The 25,718-nt window shown below is 45.1% G+C and overlaps 2 protein-coding genes and 1 long non-coding RNA gene across 8 annotated transcripts in view; 2 read left to right on the top strand and 1 right to left on the bottom strand.

The window, feature by feature from the left end:
- Window positions 1-25,718, top strand: part of CCDC88C (coiled-coil domain containing 88C) — a 494,884-nt gene that overhangs the window by 172,230 nt on the left and 296,936 nt on the right. The gene's annotated exons all lie outside the window — the stretch shown is intronic.
- Window positions 1-25,718, bottom strand: part of DGLUCY (D-glutamate cyclase) — a 121,633-nt gene that overhangs the window by 43,548 nt on the left and 52,367 nt on the right. The gene's annotated exons all lie outside the window — the stretch shown is intronic.
- On the top strand, window positions 22,870-24,203 carry LOC132535460 (uncharacterized). Its single transcript, XR_009547274.1, has 3 exons — window positions 22,870-22,984; window positions 23,453-23,494; window positions 24,169-24,203. It is a non-coding gene; the product is annotated as an uncharacterized LOC132535460 (long non-coding RNA).

Below are 25,718 nucleotides of genomic sequence, written 5' to 3' on the forward strand. Positions count from 1 at the left end.
GTCCACTGAGAAATGGAGAGGAAGGGGTGAGACAGAGATGTGGAGAGAAAGAGAGGCCCCCGCAGGCATGGATCACCTCTCCTCCTCCTGAAGGGGGGAAGGAACGAGGCTCCATCCAAGTTCCTGTCCACGGAGTCTGGGAGCTCTGGCGGGTTCCTCTGAGTCCAGCAGTCCAGCACAGGTGCTCAGATCACTTTTTTCCTGCCAGGAGGTTGGAGCAGTGCAGGAGACAGAAGGGGACTGTCCCACGGCACAGACACAGGGGGAGCAAAGACAGAGCTCCAGGACCCTCTGTCTCTGTGGACACCCCGCCACGCCAGGGAACCTGCTGCCTCAGCCTCACAAGCCTGGTGCTCTGCCTAGTGAAGCCTGTCTCCTGCCTCTCTCTAGCTCCTGGGAAGGAAGCTCCCAAGAACCAATCCTGTCAGCAGGCTGCAAGCACCCTGCCCAAAGCAACAACTAGTCCAGACCAAGGCGCAGTGCAGTGGGAGCAAGGCCCGCCCAGCAGGGGCCTTGCTGGGTTATGTCGCCGCCTTGTGGACACGGAGCAGAATGCACCTTATGGGAGACTAGAGCCAACCAAAGGGCTCTGGTATTTCTCCCAATATTGTCTTCATTTGCTTTTCCTGACAGAGATCCAGGGAGAAAAACACACAGAGAAACACCAGAATACTGTCAGCTCGAGCTAAAGGTGGGGCCAGGAATGAAACTGGGTTCTTGAAGCCACAGGCATGAAAGACCTTGGTAGAAGAACTCTTTAAGATAGCTTATAAACTAAGGACTTTTGTACTTTTAATATTAGTGATTTCTTGTATTACTATATTTAGCTATGGGGAGACAGAATGTGTGTGTGTGTGAGAGAGAGAGAGAGAGAGAGAGAAAGAGAGAGAGAGAATGATGGTACCTATGAAACTGTCTCACAGCCAAGGAATTTCTTTTAAAATATTTTTACTTTACTTTGTTACTATTCTGAGTAATGAGACGGGTTTACAGAGAGAAAGCTGATAACTACAAGGCAGTCCCTTTCACCCAAGCTCTCCTTTGTATTTAATATATTTTCATATGTTATTTTCTTCTGATGTTTAGTAATGAAAGCTAGAGATACAGAGAGAGTGAGGTGGGCGCGGGTCTAATCATAATGCTGATGCAAAGAGACTCCCATGCCTGGAGTTCTCTGGGTCCTATTTGGAGACTCGAATCCCTGGGCATTTGAGATGACAACAAGAGGAAATAAATGAGACAAGATTGATTTCAGAAGCTTGTACACATCAAAAGCCAACTACCCAAAGCTAATCTTTCTACATCACAGATCAGACAAATGAGATTGATGCTGATCATTTAGAAAGAACTGGTATAGCTTAACAAGAGGGGGGAAATAACCCAGTAAGAAGTGGGGCAAAGAACTGAACAGGCAGCTCTCCCAGTAACAGGTACGTATGGCCCACTGACACAGGAAGAAATGCTCCACATCACTTGCTATGAGACAAAGGCCAATAAAAGCTACACTGAGGGGACCGGGTGGTGACGCACCAGGTTGAGCACACCTGTTATAATGCGCAGGGACCTGGCGTGGAGCCCACAGTCCCCATCTGCAGGGGGAAGGCTTTGCAAGCGGTGAAGCAATGTGGCAGGTGTCACTTTGTCTCTTTCCCTGTCTATCACCACCTTCCTTCTCGGTTCCTAGCTGTCTCTACTCAATAAATTATTAAAGATTAAAAAAAAAACTAAACTGGGGGGTCGGGTTGTAGCGCAGCGGGTTAAGCGCAGGTGGCGCAAAGCACAAGGACTGACATAAGGATCCCGGTTCGAACCCCGGCTCCCCACCTGCAGGGGAGTCGCTTCACAGGCGGTGAAGCAGGTCTGCAGGTGTCTATCTTTCTCTCCTCCTCTCTGTCTTCCCCTCCTCTCTCCATTTCTCTCTGTCCTATCCAACAATGACAACAACAATAATAACTACAACAATAAAACAACAAGGGCAACAAAAGGGAATAATAAAAAACTAAACTGAGATTCCCCCTATACAAAGAGTCAGAGGAAAGAGAAATAAAAGATTAAATTCCACTGACAAACCCTAAAAGGTAAAATACCTCAGAGTAAATCTCACAGAGGAGGTGAAGTACCTTTACAGAGAAAACTCTAAGACATTGCTCAAAGAAAGAGAGCCTGACACATAGAAATGGAAGAAAACTCCTTGTTCCTGGATGGGAAGAAGCAGCAATATGAAAATGTTCATTCTAAGTCAAGAGATAAAAGGCAACGATCAGATGCTTTCACTCGTATGTGAAATCTAGAGACCTGGGACTCATGAAAATTTAAAATAAAACAGAAATGAACAGTTTCTAAGATCTTGTGAGAACTATAACGATCTTTCCGAGGTGGCAAGATAGGGACACAGAATTTGAGTGATAGGAGTGGTGTGGAGCGAGACCCTGTAATCTTCCAGTCTTGTAACCCATTATTAATCCCAAACAGTAAGAGAAAAAAAATCAGGGGGAGGGGGAGTTAGGGAGAGTTCTGCTTCTCTATTCATGAAGCTTTCTGCCTGCAAGTGGGGAGCTAGGTCTTGAACCCAGGACCCTGCATGTGTTGTGTGCACTCATATGGTTCACCACTGTCCATCCCTCTCTTATTTTTATCTTATTGAATAGAGAAAAACCAGGAGGGAGATGGTACAGGGTAAAGAAAGGGAGAGGGAGAGGGAGACGGGGAGAGAGACCTGTATCAACACTTCATGGCTTGTGAAGCTTCCTCCTTGCAGGTGGGGACCAAGGATTTGAACCCAGCACTTAGCATACAGTAATATCTGCACTCAATTCACGCACCAGTGCTTGACACACTTGGTAGAGAAAATTTCAACCTGAGGGTGGGGGTAGATAGCATAATGGTTCTGCAAACAGACTCTCATGCCTGAGGCTCCAAAGTTCTAGGTTCAATCTCCTACACCACCACAAGGCAGAGCTAAGCAATGATCTGTTTTTTTTTTTAAAGTACAAACAATGTGAACTTGATTTCAATGGCTAATTCTGAAACCCGTACATTGTAATGAACCAAAATCACTCCGGTTTATTAATAAACCACGAAGTCAATGATTTCGAAGGCCTGCTCCTCCTATCTTCTAGTCTTAAAGAGGAAAATATTAGACATCTGTGCAATGGAGGCAGGAGAGGCCTCATTCAAGAAGACAGCAAGAGTGAGAATCAGAGAGAGCGCGTTTCTTGCTCAGATAAACGTCAGAGGAACTCACCACCCAAGGCCCTGTGCACTGACCCACCTTCTGGGATACCAGAGACCTTTGTATCAAAGGGGGGCAGCTCAGAGCCTCCCTGAGTCAACAGCCCCAAGGGAATGAACTCCCTACAAGGATTCCAGCTGGGGTGACCTCCACCCTGACCCCAGGCACTGTGCCCAGCTTGGAAAGTTTGGGGCAGTTTCTGCTTACTGGTCCAATGACCAGCACTGGCCTAGTCCTTCATTCTAGCAGTTCAATCCCCAGCAGGACTTGTGAGGGTTCCTGTACATGTGCTTCCCCCCATTTCCTATTCCTGACTTCCTTTTATATCTCTTTTTGTTTGTACTTGTTTATTATTAATTATAACCCTTTTGTTGTCTTTTTTATTTGTCAATTATTTTTCTCATTTCTTTACTGGGGGGTTAATGGTTTCGAATTGGCAATAAAATACAGTCATCTATAAACTCCGTTTTCCACATAACAATTCAACCCCTTCTAGGTCCTCCTCTGCCAGCAAGTTCCAGGACCTGAACCCTCAACCCCATCACAGTCTTTTACTTTGGTGCAACACAAAATCATTTCTATTTTATCCCCCCTTCCACTTCTTTCTTTCTTACTTTCTTTTTCTTTTCTTTTTATTTTTTTAAGTGGAACACTGATCAGCTCAGGTTTGTGTTCGTACATGGCACTGAACTTCAGAGCCTCATGCAAGAAAGTGTCTTGGCATCACCATTATGGTATCTCCCATTTTATTTTGGATACCACTAGGCTGAGTGCTGAGGCTCTGTGCCAGCATTAGGAAACCAGGGATGCTGGGCAGCATTTCCTACCACCACCCCCGCGACCACCTCCCATTTGTTATTTCTCTTTAAAGTCCACTGAGAAATTGAGAGGAAGGGGAGTGACACAGACGTGGAGAGAGAGACACACGTAGACCTGCCTTACCTCTCTTCCCCATGCAGTTGGGGAACCTACGGAGCTCCAACCCTGGTCCTTGTGCACAGAAGTCTGGGAACTCCAGCAGATTCCTCACAGCCCAGCAGCTCAGCACAGGTGCTCAAATCATTGTTCCCGGAAGTGGGTTGGAGCAGTGCAGGAAACGGAAGGGGATCGATCCATGACACAGACACAGGGGGAGCAAAGGCAGAGCTCCAGGACCCTCTGTCTCCGTGGACACCCCACCAGACCAGGGAACCTGGTGTCTCAGCCACAAAACCCTAGTGGTCGGCCTAATGAACCCTGTCTCCTTTCTCTTTCTAGCTCCTGGGAAGGAAGCTAGAACAGATCCTGTGGACAGACTGCAAGCACCCTGCCCAAAGCAACAACTAGTCCAGACCAAGGCGCAGTGCAGTGGGAGCAAGGCCCGCCCAGCAGGGGCCCCGCTGGGTTATGTCGCCGCCTTGTGGACACGGAGCAGAATGCACCTTATGGGAGACTAGAGCCAACCAAAGGGCTCCGGTATTTCTCCCAATATTGTCTTCATTTGCTTTTCCTGACAGAGATCCAGGGAGAAAAGCAGACACAGAAACACCAGAACACTGTCAGCTCAAACTGAAGGGTGTGTGGGGAACTGAAACTGGGTTCTTTTCAATTTTTTTATTGATTTTTGAGTAGAGACAGAGAGAAATTGTGAGGGGAGAGGGACTAGTGCAGAAGAGAGACAGAGAGAAACCTTCAGACCTGCTTCACTACTCGCAAAGCTTTCCCCCTGCAGGTGGGGACCAGGGGCTTGAACCCAGATCCTTGTACACTGTAATGTGTGCGCTTAACCAGGTGCGCCACCACCTGGCCCCCCAAAACTGGGTTCTTCAAGCCACAGGCATGAAAATCTTTGGCAGAACTCCTAAGCACAAGGTCTTCTTATTTTATTTTATGAACTCATCCCACATTCAAATATGGGTCACACAAGGTATAATTTTTCTTTTTTTTAACCAGGACAGTGGTCAGCTCTAGCTTATGATGGTGTTGGGGATTGAAACTGGGACCTTGGAGCCTCAGGCATGAGAGTACTTTTGCATAAACATTATGTTATCTATCCCTGCCCTCTTATTTTAAATAGTTATATTTTACTGTATTATTATAATTAGCTATGGAGACAGAGAGAGAGGCAGAGATACAAAGAGAATGATGTCTAAGATGTCTCTCAGCCCAAAGGCTTCTTTTTTAAAAAATTATTATTATTATTTTTTATTATTTTATTTTATTTATTTATTCCCTTTTGTTGCCCTTGTTGTTTTTTATTGTTGTAGTTATTATTGTTGTTGTCGTTGTTGGATAGGACAGAGAGAAATGGAGAGAGGAGGGGAAGACAGAGAGGAGGAGAGAAATGGCAATGCCTTAAGATCCAGCAACACCACCCCTAGGCTTCTATCCAAAGACACGGAAGCACTGGTTCTCAAAGATATCTGAGCCCGGGGGCCAGGCAGTATTGCAGCAGGTTAAACACACAGAGCACCACGAAGTGCAAGGACCAGCACAAGGATGGGTTCCAGCCCTGTTCAAGCCCCTGGCTCCAGGCACCAGTCTCCCCGCATGCAGGGAGGGGTCTGCTTCACTGGGGGTGAAGCAGGTCTGCTGGTGTCTGTCTTTCTTCCTCTGTCTTCCCTCCTCTCTTAATTTCTCTCTGTCCTATCCAACAACAGCAATGGCAACAATAACAAGGGCAACAAAGTGGGAAAAATAGCCTCCAGGAGCAGTGGACCCAGGCACCCAGCCCCAGAGATAACCCTGGAGGCAAAAAAAAAAAAAGGTATCTGAGCCCCGTTCTCAGCCGCACTGCTTACACTAGCCAAACAGGAAAGCAACCTAATAGCCAATAACACATCATTGAATAAGAAGGTATGGGAATAGGTATTAATCATTCCTTGAAAGTTCTGTAGAATTAGTGATCCGGTAGGTGGTGCAATGGATAGAGCACTGAACTCTCAAGCATGAGGTCCTGAGTTCAACTCCCGGCAGCACATGTACCACTGTGATGTCTGCTTCTTTCTCTCCTATCATTCCCATTAATAAATAAATAAAACATTCAAAAAAGAAAGTTCTGTAGAATTAAATGAATCTTTTGTTATTGCAAACAATGGATAGTGTTGTTTAAAATCATTAATGTAGGAACACAAGCAGAGTGACTTTTCCTGGTAGACTGGGTTATCAGCAAACTTAGCAACATAGATCACTGATGTCTAATAGTGAAATCTGGTCTAATAATGAAAATATCTAATAGTGAGTCCTGGTATCCACTGCTTTTTTCCAACCCTCTTGTATGGTTGCAGCCACAAATAACTCCAAATAAACACTCGGACACACAACTTTTTAGTCTATTCTTGTGAGAGTTTGCTCCCGACCTTGCTGTTGATTGCTCAGTCTCTCTCTGGTAACACACAAATTGGAAGAGAGACAGAGAAATAACTGCATTTGTATGTATAGACATAGACATGTAGAAATATGGAAAATTAAATCATTACTAAGTAATTTATCTACAAGGAAAACATATTTCAGAGACTTTATCTTTTGTTCTCACAATAACTGTTTGAATTAAAATTTCGTCACTTCTGCTTTATTGTAAGGAATCTGAGGATCAGCAGAATTGCTGTAACTTGGATTATAGCTATTTCCCATCTGCATTTTTCCCTCTTTATTTTCACTGAGGTTAAGGGAGCTTTATTGTTGGCTAACAAAAAAAAGAACATGCAGAGAAAAAGTCAGTCTACCAACCACTGATCAGAAGTGTGAGGATTGTTTTGGTTGTTTCTTTTTGCATATGCTTGTCTGGTGTCTATATGTGTGAAAGAGATAGAGAAAGAGAGAGAGGAGCCTGGTGGTGGTGCACTTGGGTAAGTGCACGCATTGCAGTGCTTAAGGACCAGGTTCAAGCTCCCAGTCCCCACCTGCAGAGGGAAAGCTTCATGGTTGATGAAACAGGACTGCAGGTGTTTATGTCTCTCTCCCTCCCCTCAATTTCTGTCTGTCTCTAAACAATAAATAAAGATAATAAAAAATGTTTAAAAAGGGGGAAATTCAGAAAGAAGGCGTTTTCTTTTATTCTTTCATCTCAGTAATTTAAGCTGTCTTGTGCTACTAACTCCTCTGCTAGTTTGTCTTCCTTTGCTGTTCACATTAGTTGCAGAGGACTGGGAGAACTCTGGGCAGCAAAGCTCACGATTATTTTATGAAGGCTCAGGCTGCTCCCTGGCAGACAGTATGCCAGGGTGATGGGAGGACTCCCCTCCCACTCTCTCTCTCTCTCTCTCTCTCTCTCTCTCTCAATTTTTAACCAGAGCACTGCTCAGCTCTGACTTATGGTGATGCTGGGGGTTGAACCTGGGACTTCGGAGCCTCAGGCATGACAGTCTCTTTGTATAACCATTATATTGTCTACCCCACTCCCCATCCATGATAAGGTTTCTCTCTGATAAATAAATGAAACTTTAATTTTAACAGAGAATTAATTGTATTCCTAATCAAAATGTGATACTTAAAAGACATGATTTCTAAAATCAAGGAATAAAAATCTTCCGGGTGTTTTGTCTTTTTCCCTAAAGAAAGTTTAACAACGTTAAGAACAAGTGCACGTTTATAGGCAGCAGTGGTCATCTCTGATGCTGCTTTGACAAAGAATACACACAACAAACTGTAATTTCATCAAAAATCTCTGACTACCAGGCGAGCTTTCTAGGACTCACTGCGGAGGGATGAGGAGTGTAGAGGGAGCATCACTTGACTCGCAGTGTCATCAATCAGCCACAAGAGGGCGCGGTCTCCTACAAATGTCAGCAAACAGCATTCACAGCTGGATTTTGCTGCAGAGGAGGGAACTAGAGCTTCTACTCCTGAAGTTACATAGCATGTTTTAATATCCAATAATTTAATTATGTTGTGTGATATTGAATCATAACTTATCGTGTAAAATTTAATTTACAAAGAGCTTGACATTAGTCAAATTCAAAAAATAAAATTTGGGCGGAGAAACAGCTTAATGATTCTGCAAAATATGTTCATGCATGAAGCTTTTAGGTTCCAGGTTCAAATCATAGCATCACCACAAGTGAGAGCTGAGCAGTGCTATGGAAATAAATAAAATAAAATAACTTGGATAACTGCACCAAGTAAAGTACTCTGGGTGAAGGATGAAGGTAGATTTTCAGCTCCACTGTAGGTGGGGTGGGGTAGGACACAGAACTTTGGTGGCAGGAATGGTTTTAATATACACTACTATAACTTTCATAGTCTTATAAATCACTGTGTAATCAGCTGAGAGAGGAAAAACATTGAATGTCTTCCGCTTTTTGATGCATAGATGCCAGTTATGAGGATATATTTTTCCTTCAATCTAAGCATTTATGGTTTCAAACTGGTAAGCTGATTGAATTTTAATGACAGGCTTAAATTAAAAAAAAATAATAATAACAAAATATCACCAGCCTTTCCCAAGGCATCACATTAAACCTGAGATTTGGAAATAAGATTCTATTTGTGTCGAAGGGGCTTGAGACTCCTCAGGTCAGACGTCCCGGCCAGGGACAGGCCTTGCTCAGCCCAAAGCAAAGGAAGAGCTGCAGAGGCTGGAGGCAAAGACTGCCTCTGGTGTCACCCATCAGTGCAGCCATGCGCTAGAAAGCCCCATCTCTCCTGCGTGCTCGGCCATGCAGACACAGGGCAACTGGTCACGGCCCTGCTTGCCATTTCTGAATGCAACAAGACACTCAGGTTTCCCACAGACACAGACTATAGTAAGTAATAATTAGGGCCAGGTTCCCAAGCGGGATGCAATTGAAGACATCATAGATACCTGTTGAGCCATCGCATGACAAATGTCGGTGGCTGCCTTTCAGTTCAGAAGTCACTGTAAGAGGTGAATCTGCATTGGCACTGCTGACATTTCTCTGGGAGTCTGTTGGTGATTGGATTCCCTTACACACAGCAAAGTGCATAAGTCATTGCTTTCTAGTTATAAACACGTGGCATTTTATGAAAAAAAAAGTCTAAGTATCACAATGGCCAGTTTGTATCCAAGAGGAGACTGACCAATTTCCTCCGAAGAAAGAAAAGTGAGTCAGAGAGGGTGAGTCCGTCCACACCAGTGAGGAAAAAGTCCTTGTGAGAGAGGGTGTTCTGGAGGAGGGCGGGTGCAGGTACTTCACACTCATGAACTCTGGGAGATGACCACAGCTAAGAGATGACCTCTCTACTGACCATTGCCCGGTCAGATTTCAAGACAAAAGAATGTTCACTGCACAGAGACAGGAACACGAGCACTGTTGAGTCTTCTCTGTCCCTCCCTAGGCCCTCCCATGCCTGCTTGGTGACGCTGGGTGCCGGGTCCTTTTAATTCCACTCCTGCTGGGCTAACTTTGTTTTCCCTCTTCATGCTGAAGAACTGCTGAATCCTATTTCTCTCTTCTCCTGCACAGCTCCATTTGTCTCTGCCTTCTGTCTCCACACTGACATCTAAACACCTGTGTCTATCTGTAGGAGGCAGTGACAGGGAGCAGAGCTGGCACAGCACACACCTCCATTCTTCTTCTAGCGTTTGCCCTTCATCCGTAGCCAGTCAACAGGTCAGGTTGAAAGCTGTCAGGAGTTGCTTGTTGCTGGCTTTGAAATTGACTGGGATCCATGTGGATTCAGTCGGCTAGGAAGGATCGTCAGTTTCCTCAATGAATGGGGACTCACGGGATGCACCACGAGAAGGTCGATCCAATGCATCCCACACACCTCCATGAGGAGATGAGACAAGAGGCGAGACACCAGGGCACTGCTCCACCCTTGTGAAGCTTCCCCTGTGCAAAATGCTCCCAGGTGGTTTGGGGGTAGAACCCAGATACTGCACAGGGCAAAGTGCTCACTCTCCTGCTGAGCTGGCTCCCAGACCCAGACACGGTTTCTTTACAGATATGATCAGCAGGAAGAGCAGCGTGTAAATGAAGTAACAGATGACCTTTCTCCTATGTAGGACAGTAGAGTGCAGATATTATACATAAATTGAAAAAAACATGTCTATGGTGGTGTCCAGGAATGCTCTGCTGGGCTTAAGAATATGTTTATTGCCGCCCTTACTTTTTAAATGGTTGATTAGAAAGTCACCTTGCAGTAGTCCCTCCTTCAGAGAAATTCTCCACTCTCACTATCTCCATTCAGCATCTTCCGCCCTCACAAGATGCAATTTCATGTCACAGGTGTCTTTGCCAGCAGTGATGTAAAGACAGAAACAGGCTGGGGTATGGGCTGACCTGCCAATGCCCATGTCCAGCGGAGAAGCAATGACAGAAGCCAGACCTCCCACCTTCTGTACCCCATAATGACCCTGGGTCCCTGCTCCCCGAGGGATAAAGAACAGGGAAGTTTCCAATGAAGGGGATGGGACAGAGAACTCTGGTGGTATGGAATTGTACCCTTGTTATCCTACAATCGTGTTAATCATTATTAAATCACTAAAAAATAAATATTAAATTTTTAAAAAGAAGTTAGGAGGTAAAGGACAGCTACAAAATGGTTTCCCTCACATGTGGAATATAGACAACTGAGCACACAAACATGAAAACCAGCAGAGAACAAAAAATGTCAGCCCACATCCATGACTGTGGGAAAACTAGAGAGTTTATCTAAGAGGCTGGGAGGGGAACACAGACTTTGGTGGGGAGAATGGTGTCAGATTATACTCCTATCAATTTATAGTCCTATAAACACTATTAACCCAATATGTCAGGGGAAAAGAGATTTATTATTTCAAGTTCTCTAACCACCTAGGTCATAAATCTCAGTATACATCTTTTCATCAGCCCAATATTTCATGTTTCAGACTTGTAAGATGAACAAGTTCTAACACTAGGTTTGGTCTAAAATAAGTTTGTGTATATATATATTTGTGTGTGTGTGTGTATAAGTACCTAAGTTACCGATAACCTTAGCCAGATAGATCAAAAACAATTGGCCCTGTCAGTATCTAAGATACTGTTATTAGCAGACACCCTTAAACAGCAGAAAGCATAGTGAAGTCAAGTATATTATGGGAAATCCTAACCACTGGAATTTCAAAGAAAAACAAGCTCCCAACTGAACTACTGCTATTTTGAACTTTTTCTAAGACTACAAAGAAGACTACTCCCATTCTCTTCAAGTTCTGTATTTCTCCTAATTCTGGAGCTTCGGGGACTCTGCTAGTATTTCTTGCTGTTTGTTCTCTCCGATGCTTCACCTTGTCGTAGTGCCTCTGTGGACCTCAGCTCAATCAACACCACCTGAGCCACCAGGCCACTACGTGCTGCTGCTGACTTGTTACCGTGGATTGTCTCCACAGACACCAAGTCTGAGATGTCAACCTCCCATCTCCTCTTATGGTGAGATCTTTCCTCACTCATGGGACCACCTAGTTCCATTTCCACAGCACGTTTTCTCCCATCCAAGTACTAACCAGGCCCAACCCTGCTTAGCTTCCGAGATCAGACGAGACCGGGCATATTCAGGGTGGTATGGCTGTAGACGGCACGTTTTCTAACAAAGTCACAGAGTAGACATAGGCTGGGGCCTAGGATGCTGGGCACAGGTGTACATGTACCCATAAGTAAGGGGCAATTACATGCCTCAGACAAGAGTCCTTCATAGTCCTTCCCGATTAGACTCAGACCTCACAAGCCTGGAATTCTAGTGGAAGGGCCTAAAGAAGGCATCGCACGTACTTGAGGGTTCTTATTCATTAAATGTTTTGTCCTGCTTCCCATCTTTCTGACTTTCAGTCACCAAGTTCCAGGTGCTACTGTATTCCCTCCTGACTTCCTGGGCAGACAACCTCACCGACATGACCCAGAATACAGCTCTCCAGAATCCTGCCCCACCAGGGAAAGACAGATACAGACTAGGGGTATGGATCAACCTGCCAATATCTATGTCCAGTGGAGAAGCAATTACAGATGCCAGAACTCCCACCTTCTGCACCCCATAAAGATCTTTGGTCCAGACTCCCAGAGGGATTTATGGGAGTGGAAGTGAACCAGAGGGCTCTGTACCACTATTCCACCAGGATCCAAACTTTTTGTCACCAGGAAGCTTGTTTTTATAGCATCAATGAAAGGGAAGCAAATTTGGAAAACACCAGAGGAAGCTTTGCACAGTTTCACTTATCTGAGAGAGAAGGGGGAGAAAAAGACTCCTGGAAGTAGTAATAGATGCCAGGGGGTGAACTAGAAAGGGGGTAAAGGCAGGACCACTATAGAAATTGGGGACAGGGGTATACACACACACACACACACACACACACACAAACACACACACACACACACACACACACACACAGATAGATTAGTTATAGAATCAGCCTATATTGGTGATCTTGGGAGAACTTTTCTCTCAGATAAGTGAAACTGTGCATAGCTTCCTCTGGTGTTTTGCACATTAGCTTCCCTCTCATTGAAGCTATAAAAACAATATTCCTGGTGACAAACACTCCCAACATCACCCAGGTGAAATGGAGGAGTCAGGACACTGAATTCTGGTGGTGAGAACCGTGTGGAACTGTACCCCTACTACCTTACAGTTTTGTGAATGAATATTAACTCTCTAATAAAAAAACTAAAAATAAATTTAAAAGTAAATAAGAAAGAGATGAGAACTGTCTGGCAGTTAGTATGTCGAAGTGTTATAAAATGAGGTAAAAGCTAGAATAGAGGTAGGAAAGACCCTTCTGGACCAGCAAGATGGCCGAGCCAGACAGTTGCCCACTTTGCCCTGTGCACCACCTGGGCTCAGGCCCGGGCCTCACCACACTGTCGAAGACGGCAGGCAGTGCTGAGAGCTTTCCTCTCTCTCTGTCCTTATCGGGGAAAAACAAAACAAAACAAAACAGCTTTGGAGGAGTGAGACCCTAGGCATGATAAAAATAGAGATATTATGAAAGAAAGGAAGGAAAGAAGGAAGAAAGGAAAGAAACAAAGAAAGGAAGAAGGAAGAAGGAAGGAAGGAAGGAAGGAAGGAAGGAAGGAAGGGAGGGAGGAAGGAAGGAAGGGAGGGAGGGAGCAAAGGACTTCCTTGAGTACCTTTGTATCCACAGGCCAACAACCTAGTTGGTGGAGGCAACAATTTCCTACACAGAGTTCATCCTAATATTTAGTTGTATTGATACCTCTTCAATATAACACATTTAATTGTCATATGGAGTCTGATTTTATAAAATTTTAAATGCATTTATTTCTTCATTTTTGCCGCATGGGTTTCTATGGGGGTTGCTGTCTGTGTGACACATTTAATGCTCCCAGCAGCCAGCTGTCCTTTCATTGTTTTTTACTCATTATTTTTTTATGACAGAGACAGAGAGAAATAGGCTGAGAGAGGGCGAGATAGAAGGTACAGGGAAGGAGAAACAGAGCTCTCACTGCAGGCCTCAGGGTGAGGCAGCTTCCACTGGGGAGGACACAGGGGACGAGGCCTGCCTGCTGCCTGCCTGCTGTGTGTGTCTGTGCGTCTGTCTGTGTGTGTCTCACACCCGGGCGGTCACCCACCACAGTGCACAAACTGCCCTTGGTGTGTGCAAACAGAGGGCTCAGTGCAAAGACCAGGCCCCAGGTGGTGGCTCAGCTGGAAGAGTGCACGTGTTACCACCACAGTGCAGCTGCGGTTCAAGTCCCGGGTCCCTGTGTGTGTGTGTGTGTGTGTGTGTGTGTGTGTGTGTGTGTGTGTGTGAGAGAGAGAGAGAGAGAGAGGGCTTTATGAGCTGATGAGCAGTACTGCAAGGGTCTCTCCCCTTTGTCTTCTCTCCCTGTCTCTGTGTCACCATCAAAAGAAAAATGAAACAAAAAGAAAGAAAGAAAGAAAGAGAATAAAAGAAATAAAAAGGTCTCCAGGAAAGGTGGAGTCCGGCAGGCAATGAGCCTCAGCAATAACCACGGTATGGAAAGAACAGGAAGAAAAGGCCACTTCATGCTAAACATCTAATGAAATTAAAAGTGTGCTGTGTTCACCTTGCTATTGCCTACCATGTGCTGTCTATTTTTTAATTAATTGATTCATTTTTTAATTTTACAAAATTGCCTGTCGACAGGGCTTTGAATTTACACCATTCCCAGCACCAGATTTCTGACTCCTCAGTCTCCCCACTGCGAGCCACCTCAGTTCCCCTAAGGTTGTAGACATCTCCATCTCTACAGCCTTTTTTTTTTCATTATCTTACAGGGGGCTTCATGGTTCACAGTTCATTCGCTGACACACAGGCACAATCCCACCTGCCCTCCCTGTAACCTATGGAGATTCCCGGGTCTCCGGTCCTTAGAAAGCAGAGAAGAAGCTCCTGTAAGCTCCAAGGGGAGGCAGTGACATGGCCCTGTGGCTGAGGTTTCGGGACCCCACCACCGAGCACATCTGCACTCAGCTACCCTGCTACTCGACTACCCTGGGGGGCAGCAGCTCCTGCAGGACCCGGGGTGCAGTGGCCCAACCCCAGGTCCTTGCACATCCTCTCACGGCAGCAGTGCAAGAGCAGGAGGCCGAGGCTCAGTGAGAGCAGGGACAGAGTCCCCCTGGATATGCCACAGGGGTGAGGAGGAGGGGGCTATGAGTCTCAGCAGGAGCAGGAAGGGGACAGAGCAAGGCCCAGCAAGGCCACTTCACTCAGGTGACCTGGATTGTGTCCTCCTGGTCATGGTCACAGGGAAGACTGAGGGGCCGCTGCAGCTAAAGCAAATCTCCCTGGACCTTTTAGAGGTGGTGTTCCAACGAGTCACTGGGAGACGGAAGCAGTTGAATAAAACCAGGGGCATCTCACCGTGTTTTACCCATTTCCCAGCAGCACGGGGGAAATCCATGATGTGTGCTTCAATTCCTCTTGTCCTTAATATTTTTCTTTAGGACACAAAACATCTGTCTCATATTTCATGACTTGAGTGAGGAAATCACTGTTCAAGCATCACATCGTATTTTCTTTCAAATAGTTTACAGGATACTAAGGAAAAGGTAAGAAAGAAAGAGAAGTCTGAGGAACCCCTCAGCCTGGTCAAGCACTCAGACGATGCAGCAGGGCAGTGAGAACAGGCTTCTCCCCACCTCTCCCCACACAAGCAGACACAGACACAAACACACCTGTCTGGGGCTCAGCAGCCTAATTGTTCTGACCAGTGACTCTCTCACCGATGTTAATCTGTATGTTTCTTGCCTGTGATCAGATGGAGTGCATCTTACCAGAGCAGTTTAAGAAAGAAGTGCTGGAGGGGTGGAGGAGAGGGGCACACCTGACTCAGAGCACTAGTGACAAGCTGCTGGGTTCAAGACACTGGTCCCCCTGAAGAGGAAGAGCTTCACAAGCAGGTGAAGCAGTGCAGCAGGTGTCCCTTCTCCTTCTCTATCTCTCCATCTGCTCATTCACTCTCACTTTCTCTGTCCCTGTCCAGTGACCTATAATAAAATGATTATTAAAAAGAAAATGAAAAAGAGTGGAAGCCACCTAGATTCCCATCATCAGATGACTTGACTGAATAAGGACTCATGGGATAGATGTTCCATGAAATACTACTCTGCAATCAAAAACGACAAAATGGATGGAACTGAAGTGATTATACTTACCAAAATAAGTGAAGATATGAAACACAACTACCAGATGGTTTCACTCATATGTGGAATCTGGAGATATGATTCACTGAACTTGTCAAAAAAAATCCAAACAAAACAGAAACAAGGAAACTGTGAGACTTGTGAGAACTCTGGTGGTTGTCTTTGGGAGAGAGGGGATACAGTTCTCTGGTGGTGCGGAACTGTACAATGTGATCACAATCTTGTAACAAAATTAATAGCAAATTAAAAAGAAAATGAAAGACCTAATAATAAAAAAGAGAAAAGATATAGCAAAAAGCTAAGGCATCTATCTATTCTAGGCTACACAAGTCCTCTAGTGGTTACTCGGATGTGTATCTTTATACTAGAGTTGAAGGACATCATAGAATATGTGCAACTTGAACCTGAACTGGAATTGGTGTATTGCACCAAAGTAAAAGACTGGGGTGGGTGGAGGGGAGAATACAGGTCCAAAAAGGATAACAGAGGACCTAATGGGGGTTGTACTGTTATATGGAAAACTGGGAAATGTTATGCATGTACAAACTACTGTATTTACTGTAAAGTGTAAAACATTAATTCTCCAATAAAGAAATTTAAATAAATAAATAATAAATAAACTAAAGAAAGGAATATCTACAACTCATTTGCTACTGGATTGTTTATTTTTAAAATGGGTTTATGGAGATAACAATGCCATTATGTGTACACACACACACACACACACACACACACACACACACAATACTTATGCTCCTGGAAATAGTGTGTCTCTGACAGCACCCATGTAAATATCTGGCTGTGATATTTACTGTTTAGAATTATATAATGATATAACTACTGTGTGAAATGGGGCAAGGCTTGTGACATTTCTATTATTTCTAGTAAATGCCTGAAAGTCTACAGTCATCTCAAAAGAAAACTATTTTAATAAAGAGGGGTGGTGTAACATGCTTCAGGGAGTCAGTCATGCTGTCAGCTGGTCAGTTATGACACTGACCTTTGACCGATGACATCGCAGCCCAGGGGCCTTGGCTACAAGCGGAATCTTCAGTCTTGGAGACTGAGCTGACAGTGCAAGCACTGTTGTGTCCAGCTCTCTCTTTAGCGTCAAGGAGTGAAGAATAGAAGATGTCTGCATCTACCAGAAAGTCTTCGCGGCTTTCAGAGTGTCTGGGCTGTCTGTCCTGCTTCAGGTAGAGTCTGTTCATATGCCCTGTGTGACGGGCAGAGCAGGAGGAGGGCAGTCCCAGGACGTGCTCTGTGTGATGCCCACTGACAGAATCCTCAGCTTCAGCCCTGGTCTCATGAACGGTTACCTGTGCTCATGAGATTCCCTCCTGCTGATGCCAGAGAGCAGACTTGACCTGCTAGGATCAGAGTCCTGTGGGCTTACTCAGGGCACAGCCACAAATAGCTTTGTACTTCCTTGAGTTGAGAAACATTTGGATGTTTGATTTATTATTTGCTGATTGTGGGATTCCTGCCCCCCTCAGCCCCAAAGTGAAGACTGACTTAAAGATTAGAGTCAGTTTTCAATAATTCTGTTATCTAAGTGTGTATGTTAATGTGAGACCACAATGGAATGACCTCTTCACACTCCTGGAGTCCATGAAATCTGACCTCTATAGGTCCCACGTGGATCTGTTTAAAATTATTTTCATGACAGAGGAAGAGAGACAGAGAAGAGAAGAGAAAAGAAGCAAAGAGGAAAGAAAAGGGGGCGAGGAATGGGTAGAGAGAGCAGCAGAGTCACAGAGGCAAAAACTGCAGATGCTACTTGGGGTTGATGATTTTCCCACAACACTCTAGACACTGTGCTGCCTTTAGGCCTTGGCCCTGAGCTGGTTCTTTGAAACATTTCTCATCCTCTCTCCTTTGACCTCTAGCATCCCCTTACTTTTTTTTTTTATTCTTATATTGGGGGTCAGTGATAATTCACTACAGTGCAGATTGTTGACACAGGTAAGATTTCTCATCTCCCCATGAGAGGGATCTGCAGAACACTTTCACCCCTCACTCAGCTCCTTCCCCAGCATCAAGCACCAGGACGCCAACCCTCACTCCCCCTCACTCCCTCTTAGTGTCTCCTTTCTCCCAGGTCCAGTGACTCTGCTGCTTCCTTGTCCCCTGACAATAAAGTCACAGCCCCTGTGTCCTGTCCTTCAAGCTGCCCTCCATCTCCACTGGCCCTGACTGACCTCAACTCTCACAGGAGCTCTGTGTAGCTCAGGACTCCTGAGTGGGGGTGCTGAGTCCTTCTAGGGGACTGAGACTCCTCTGTAATGCTGTGAGAGCTGGCATCAGCATGAGCCCCTGTGTCCCGAATGCCTGCTGACAAGCTGCCCTGTGGGTCTGCTGTGTTGCAGGACTTCTGTGGAGGAGAGCGGCCCGCAAGAGGAGAACATCCTAGTGATGCCTCGTGGCCACATCCTGCTCTTCGGCCCTGCCAAATTCCAGAAGGGGCGGAAGTGGCAGAAAAGACAAATGATCTTATATTCCAACATGCTGCTCATCTCCAACACGAAGTGCGTACCTGCTCCCCCTGCTCCTGACCCCACAGCTGCCTCTTCTCTGCTGCCCTGAGGACAGAAGAGGTGGCTTTTCTGCAAGGTTTCTGTCCAGCACTGGGCAGGCAGCAGAGGGGAAGCAGGGAGACTGGGCAGGGCCCCGAGTTCTGGGGAAGGGCAGCCAGGGTGGAGAGGCTGAAGGAGGGATGCAGAGTCAGAGGCCAGCAGGGACCCAGCCTGGAGGACCCACCAGTGGCCTGCTCTTCCAACTGGGCACGAGGGAGACAGGACAAGCCAATGCCAGACATGCTTCCCGGGACTCACAGACACTCACACTGAATTTCTGCAAAGTGTTTGCATTCACAGCCTGCACATGGTGACAGGGACCTGGGAATGAGGGAATGAGTAATTCATTCACTGAATTTATTTTGTGTGACACAAGGCAATGAATTCAGTCAGTGGACAACACTGTTGAGCAAAGTCCTCTTCAAATTACTTTGAAAGTACCTGAGAGACAAGAGAAGGATATGGGGAAGGGAACAGAGAGGAGAGACACCCAGTGACAGCTCCCACTCTGCAGTTCCCTTTGCTCGTGCACAAGGTCCTTTTCATGGCACATGAGCCTCTGCCTGGCTTTATGATGGGCACAGCATTTAAGCAGCTTTTTATGTTTGGCCAGACTTTAAGTGAAATATTATGAATAAAACACTAAGAAAGCAAGTTTGAAATAACTTGACTTTTTATCTTTTAAACTAATATTATTGTAGGTTTATGGTTTTGTACAGTTCTTGACACAAAGGTAATCTTTACATTGCACCTTGATAGGTATCTGCAAAACACTCTCTGTTAATATATTGCTGTAGCTCTTTCAGTAGAAGTTTGATGTATTTAGATGGCTTCTCATTGGGTGCATAGATATTAATAATTGTTAAGTCCTCTTGATTGACTGATCCTCTGAGCATTAAGTAGTGTCCATTCCTATCTTTTTTAATCTTATGTATTTTAAAATCTATCATGTCAGATATGAGAATAGCTGTTCCTGCCCTTTTTTGTGGGTCATTGGCTTGAATGATAGTTTTCCATCCTTTCACTTTAAGTCTGTGTTTGTCTTGTTGCGTTAGGTGAGTTTCCTGTAGACAACATATTGTTGGGTTGTGTTTTCTGATCCATCTTCCTACTCTGTGTCTTTTAATAGGTGAATTCAGGCCATTCACATTTATTGATATCAAAGATTGAAGATATTTTAACGCCATTCTTGTAGAGTTTTAGAGTGTTTTGATATATGTTCTATTTGTGGTGGTCTGGTTGTTTATAGGAAACCTTTCAGAACTTCTTTCAAGGCAGGCTTGGTGATGGTTGCTTCCTTCAACTGTTGCTTGTCTGAGAAGGTTTTGATGCTTCCATCTAGTCTGAATGACAATCTAGCAGGATATAGTATTCTTGGCTGAAAGCCTTTCTCATTGAGCACTCGATAGATATCTTGCCATTCTCTTCTGGCCTGTAGTGTTTGTATGGAGAAGTCTGCTGCTAATCTTATGGGTTTTCCTTTGTAGGTGACTCTTTGTTTTTCTCTTGCAGCCTTGAGGATCCTTTCTTTATCCTTATTCCTTTCCAATCTAAGTATGACATGTCTTGGTGTCTTTAGGTCTGGGTTAATTCTGTTTGGGACCCTCTGGGCTTCTTGAATCTTTATGTCTTTGGTGTTGTCTAGACTAGAGAAATTTTCAGCTATTATGGCCTGGAGAACGCTTTCTTCCTCCCCTTCTCTTTCTTCCTCTGGTAAGCCAATAATGCGTATATTGTTTCTTTTGAAGTCATCCCATAGGACTCTGTTGTTGTTTTCAGCATCTCTTAATCTCTTTTTGAGATCTCTTACTTCTTCTTTAGTTGTCTCTAATTCATCTTCAATCTTGCTAATTCTGTCTTCAGCCTCATTGATTCTATTCTCTCTGCCCTCTACTGCTTTCTGGAGTTCATCTATTTTGTTGCCCTGCTCTGATACTGTTTTAGCTTGTTCAGCTAGTTGCCTTCTTAGCTCAGCAATTTCAGCTTTCAGCTCTCTAATAACCATGAGATTATTAGAATTTTCTTCCATATTCTCATTTGTTGTTCCTGCAGTTCTGATTACAATTTTTTCAAATTCTTTACTCACTCCTGTTATTATTTCCTTAGTTAATCTTTGGATGTTTAACTCGTTGTTTTGTGCTTCGCCCTCTGGAGGACTTTTAGCTGGACTCTTGTCCTGGTTCGAGTCTCCAATATTTTTTCTTGTTGTTTTAACCATTTTATATAAGTTAACAGTTTTTTCAACCCCTGAGTTGGAGTTCAGTGGTGTAAAAGCCTTTTTTTTTTCCCCTGTAGGCTATGGTAGCCTGAGGGCTTTTAAACTATCAATAGGCTTCTTGGCTTAATCAATGACTCCTGACCAAGAGATAAAGCAGGGTGTGGCAGAGATAATCCAGTGGTTATGCAAAGAGACTTTCACAGCCCTTCAGCTATGCCACCGAGGTATAGGTCTTCTCCTGAGTTTCCCGGTTAGATCTCTGTGCCCTGGTGTCCCTCCCTCTTGCTGCTCCAGATTCTGAGGGTAGTAGCAATGGAGACTCAGAGTTGTACTTGGTGAGTCTCTGGGGAGTCCTTTCCTCCCTTCAGCTGTCCCCTTGTTGGTGGAGCAGACTGGAGGTGGTGTCTCCACTGACAAACTGTCGAACTGTTAGCAGTCACTTAATCTCTCCTTAGGCCCCTCTCTCCTCTCTGTCACCAGCCACGCGTGTTTGTACTCACGGGTGATTTACTGGGTTTCTGTGGTCATTCTAGTCCTGTCTTGTTTCGGTCCGGGTGGTCTCCTTTGGTATTCCTAGTTGATCCGGGAGAGGAGAGGAGAGGAGAGGAGAGGAGAGAAAGCGATCTGCTGCTCGTAGCTCCGCCTCCGGAAGTCGAATAGTCTGCAAAACACTCTCTTCACTGACTTAGGTTCTTTCCCATCATGCTCCAGGGCTCCACAATCACCCCTGTCCCCACCCCCAGCCTAGCCCTCTCCCTGCCCTCCCTCCCTAGAGTCCTTCCCTTTGGTTCAATACACCAAACCAGTCCACGTTTGGTTCCGTGTTTCTCCTTTCTGTTGTTGAACCTTATGTTCTGCCTACAAGTGAGATCATCTCTACTCATCCTTCCCCTTTTGGCTGATCTCACGTGATTCCTTTACGTTTCTAGGCTGCACTCATGTCAGGACCAGTCTTCCTCCAGTGGCAGAGTATGTTGACCTGGCCTCCCTTCGGAGAGTGGGGCAGTCCCTACCACTGCTGTTCCACATTGAGGGAAAGGTCCTGTAGAGGTCCACAAGAGGTTTATGGTGTTGCTCCTGATGGAGATGACCAGTGACGGTGCAGACAGGTCTCTGTCAGAGGTCTAGGTCCATCGTGTCTATGTGGGAATCCCAGGATTTTCTGACTGGGCCCCAGAAGATGGGGTGGGCTGGTGGTGACCAAGAGAGCCATCATTGAAGTCTGCTGGTCTCTTGCCCTTATTCAGCTTTTGTTGTCCTTACTTTGTCTGACAAGTTTAGCCTTAGTGTGATCGAGGAAGTGAAATAGGAAGTGGGTGAAGAGGTATCTAGGTCTAAGTATAAACTATTTGATTCAATACTTTATGGTGCTTTTATTTTTCTTTCTACTTGCTTGCTGCACTTATTGGCTCATTGTAAACATGTGCACTCTTTCTTTGAGGTAAATCTTTTCGCTCTAACTTATGGAAAGGTATGCAAAGCCCTTAGAAACTGAGACTAGGTGGCTGGCTGGTGGCACTTCTGGTTCAGTGTGCATACTTATTACCATGCCCAAGGTTCTAGGTTCAATCCCCACTCCTCATCTGCAGGGGAAGCTTCATAAGCAGTTAGCAGGGCAGCAAATTCATTCCTCTCTTCAACTCAGTCTCCCACCCTCTCAATTTCTCTCAGTCCTCTCAAAAACAAACACACAGAAACAGGGGAATGATCAGTAACAACAGTGGATTCATCAGGCAGCCACTGTGATAACCCCAGTGGCAATTAAAGCAAAGTGACATGGAAAATACATCTTAATTCTTTCAGTCTCATAGAAAATATATTTAACTGAACTTATAATGCATGACTTATTTCATTAGTATCCTCAAGCACTTTCAGGGTAACAATAATTACCTAATAAGTTAATTACAATTTTCATACAATTAATAAGGGAAATATGATCATGGATCATTATGATTAACAAATAAGACACGACATGGAAAGATGCTGAGTGAAAGGTTCTCTTAACGAGCTCATAAATATACGGGGGGGGGTATCTAATTGTTCTACAATGTTCAGGAAAATGGCTGCTTTCCTCCCACTGGTAAGGAGTGTTCAGTGACATCCTGGGCCGGGCTCCAGTCAGGACACAGCACTCAGGCCCCAGCCCTCCCTCTGCTGTGCTCTCAAGGCTCAGCTCAGCGGGGAAGGAGCCACAGAAACACACCCACCATCCCCCAGGAGAAACCCAGCTGCTCCCAGAATGCTGGAGATGCCAGCTGACTGCTCTGTGCTCTGTTCCCTCTCCAGGTTCAAGGGTCACTTCAGAGGCAAGTACTGGGTGCCCCTGCTGGACATTTGGGTGGCACCCAACATGAAGAAACCCAAGAAAGTCTCAAGAATCCGCCCATCGCTGGTCTTGGGCTGGGCTGACCGCAGCTTCGTTGTCTCTTTTAAGTAAGACTGCAGCCTGGCATCTCTCTCCTCATGACTCTCAAGGGGGAGCACAGCTCCACCTGGGGGTCTATTAGCCAAACGTGTGCTGACCCCCTCAAAAACATCTGTGTGCTCTCAACTGTCCCCAATGGCTCAGATTCAGGCAAACACGTGCAACTGCTAAGCCCTCTGAAGGTGGGGACCAGGGGCTTGAACCCACATCCTTGTGCATGGTAACATGTGCAATTAACCACCAGTATAACTGCCCAACCCCCAACACAATTTATCCTCCATCTAGAATTTTTTCTTTCCAACCCAGCAAGCTATCTGTCAAAGATCAGGGCCCTCACCACCCAGTAGCAGGAAAGGCCTCCAGACTCACACAGTCCCACCAATAACCACCACGTCGATGTTTATACTGGCCGGCAATCACAATATGTTTGTGTGAATTTTATGCATTCTAACTTTCTTTCTCCTCTTGGATTTCAGATCAGCTGAGAGGATGGAGCAATGGTATAAGGAGCTTTGTAGGTATGTCATTAGTTCACATATTTCAAATCATTTCTTAAGAATATTTTGTTCATTTTATCATTGAGAAAGGAGGAGAGAGAGAGAGGAAGAACCAGATATCATTCTGGTAAATGTGCTTCTGGGGATTGAACTCAGGACCTCATGCTTGAGAGTCCAGTACTTTATCCATTGTGCCATCTCCCAGGCCATGGTACTTCAAATCTTCAAGCTGTCAGAATGCAGAGTCCTAGCAGTCAATGCTTCTCCCTCTTGTTCCCCTTCTCTCCATGCTGTGATGGGAGCTAACATCACCCCGGACCATGTATTAAACTGCCGTGTCTTGAGGACAGGTGTGTCTGTGGGGTGGTTCTCAAAGCAAATGCCCCTGCCAGCTCTACAGGCCAGGGAGGTTCTGGCCTGGACTCCAGGCAGGAAAGCTGTGAGGACGGGATCTGCAGCCCTGGTCTCAGTGACCTGACAATATAGCTTTTTTCTTCTTTTCCTGGTATCTGTCCATTCTCCAAAAATACATTTGCATACAGTTTCTCTCATTAGATCTTGCATATATCTTTAAAAAGTTGATATCTTGAAAAAGTAGTAGAAAATACTGAAGTAATCAGCCAAAACATAAGTTGATTAGAAAACAAGCTAACAGCTATTCTTCCTCTGTTTGGGGTCACTGTGGACTTGATTAGCAACATTTACAGTGAGAACATGGACTATGTGGACGCCATGCTGGAGTTTGCGGAGGACGACATCAGTGTAAATGTTTCTAAGACTAGAACGTACATTCCAAGCTCCTGCCTTGGACAGAAAGAGGTCTAGAGATGAGGGAAGAATCCAGAAAGTACCAGACAGGAAAGTGTATTTTCCTACAGACACACAGGTCTGTGTATACACAGAAAAGGAAGCTGGGACTATATGCAACAATAATTAATTTGACTTAAACATGGAGAGAACATGGCACCTGAAATGTCACAATTTTTTCCAGAAGGCTTCTTGTGTCAATCCTTGATGGCTCTTGTACTGAACTGTTTTCAGGAGACAGCTTTTCTATTCACATGGATTTTTTCCCCAGTTGACTGTTGCGTATACGGAGTGGTCTGTGTGGTTTCCAGTAGATTATTTACCCCTGGACAGGGTGACACTTGTAAGTGAAGAGAAAATATTGACCCCAATTTTCTTTATTCAACTGGAAAAAAGCAAGAAAGGGTGTGGAGTGAGACACTGGTAGAGTGCACATGTCACCATGCAAGAGGACCTGGGTTCAAGGCCCTGGGTCCTACTTGCAGCAGGGGAGCTTCCTGTGAGGTGAAGCAGTAGTGCAGGTGTCTGTCTTGTCCTCTGCCCCTTTCTCCCCCTTGTTTCCTTTCTCTGAAATAAAATGAAAAAAGACGATGACGATAGCAGCCAGGAGCAGCGGAGTCATGATGCAGCCACCAAGCCCTGGTGGCAATATATTTCTTTGTGTATCATTTGATTTCTGGAATTGCAGTGCTGTATCCAAGATATTTATAATGAAGTACAAAGTTTTTTGTTTTTTTTTTTTTTAGTCTCCAAGTTTATAGCTGGGACTAAGTACCAGCACTAAAAATCTACTGCTCCTGGAATCCGTATTTTTTTCTCCATTTTATTGGATAGGACAGACAGAAATTGAGAGTGGGGAGGAGAGAGACAACTGCAGACCTTCTTTGTTGCTTGTGAAGCAATCCACCTACAACTAGGGAGTCAGTGCCTTGAACCCGAGTCCTTGCGCTGGTCCTTGTGTTTAATACTACATGTGCTGAACCAGGTGTGCCACTGCCTGGACGTCCAAAGACGTTCTCTTGCCTACATTTTCACTAGTGACTGAATAATGGTTAATAAGCTCACATAAATATAGGGGTAGATTCCCATGCTCACCCCACTCCAAAGCTCTGTGTCTCCCATAAGAGATAACTCCATAGTTCTCACAAACATTGAGATAATTTGACACTTCCTTTTGGGGGGGGGGAAGACTGAACGTGATTACGCTTAGTGAAGTGAGGAGGTGAAAGTTATTAGGTGGCTTCACACATTTATGGAATATAGAGAAATGAGTCATGTGAACTTGAGCATAGAAACTTTGAGTATCTGTCTCAAATGTGTCGATTGACTTCTCTCACTGAGTTAGGAACCTTGAGTCATTATGAGCTCAGGTAGTTCTTCTTCCCTGTTTTCTGTATTGTTCTCATGAGACCTGCTTACAGATATATTAGACCCTTTG

The sequence above is a fragment of the Erinaceus europaeus genome, chromosome 22 (assembly GCF_950295315.1).
Source record: "Erinaceus europaeus chromosome 22, mEriEur2.1, whole genome shotgun sequence".
NCBI classification, from domain to species: domain Eukaryota; kingdom Metazoa; phylum Chordata; class Mammalia; order Eulipotyphla; family Erinaceidae; genus Erinaceus; species Erinaceus europaeus.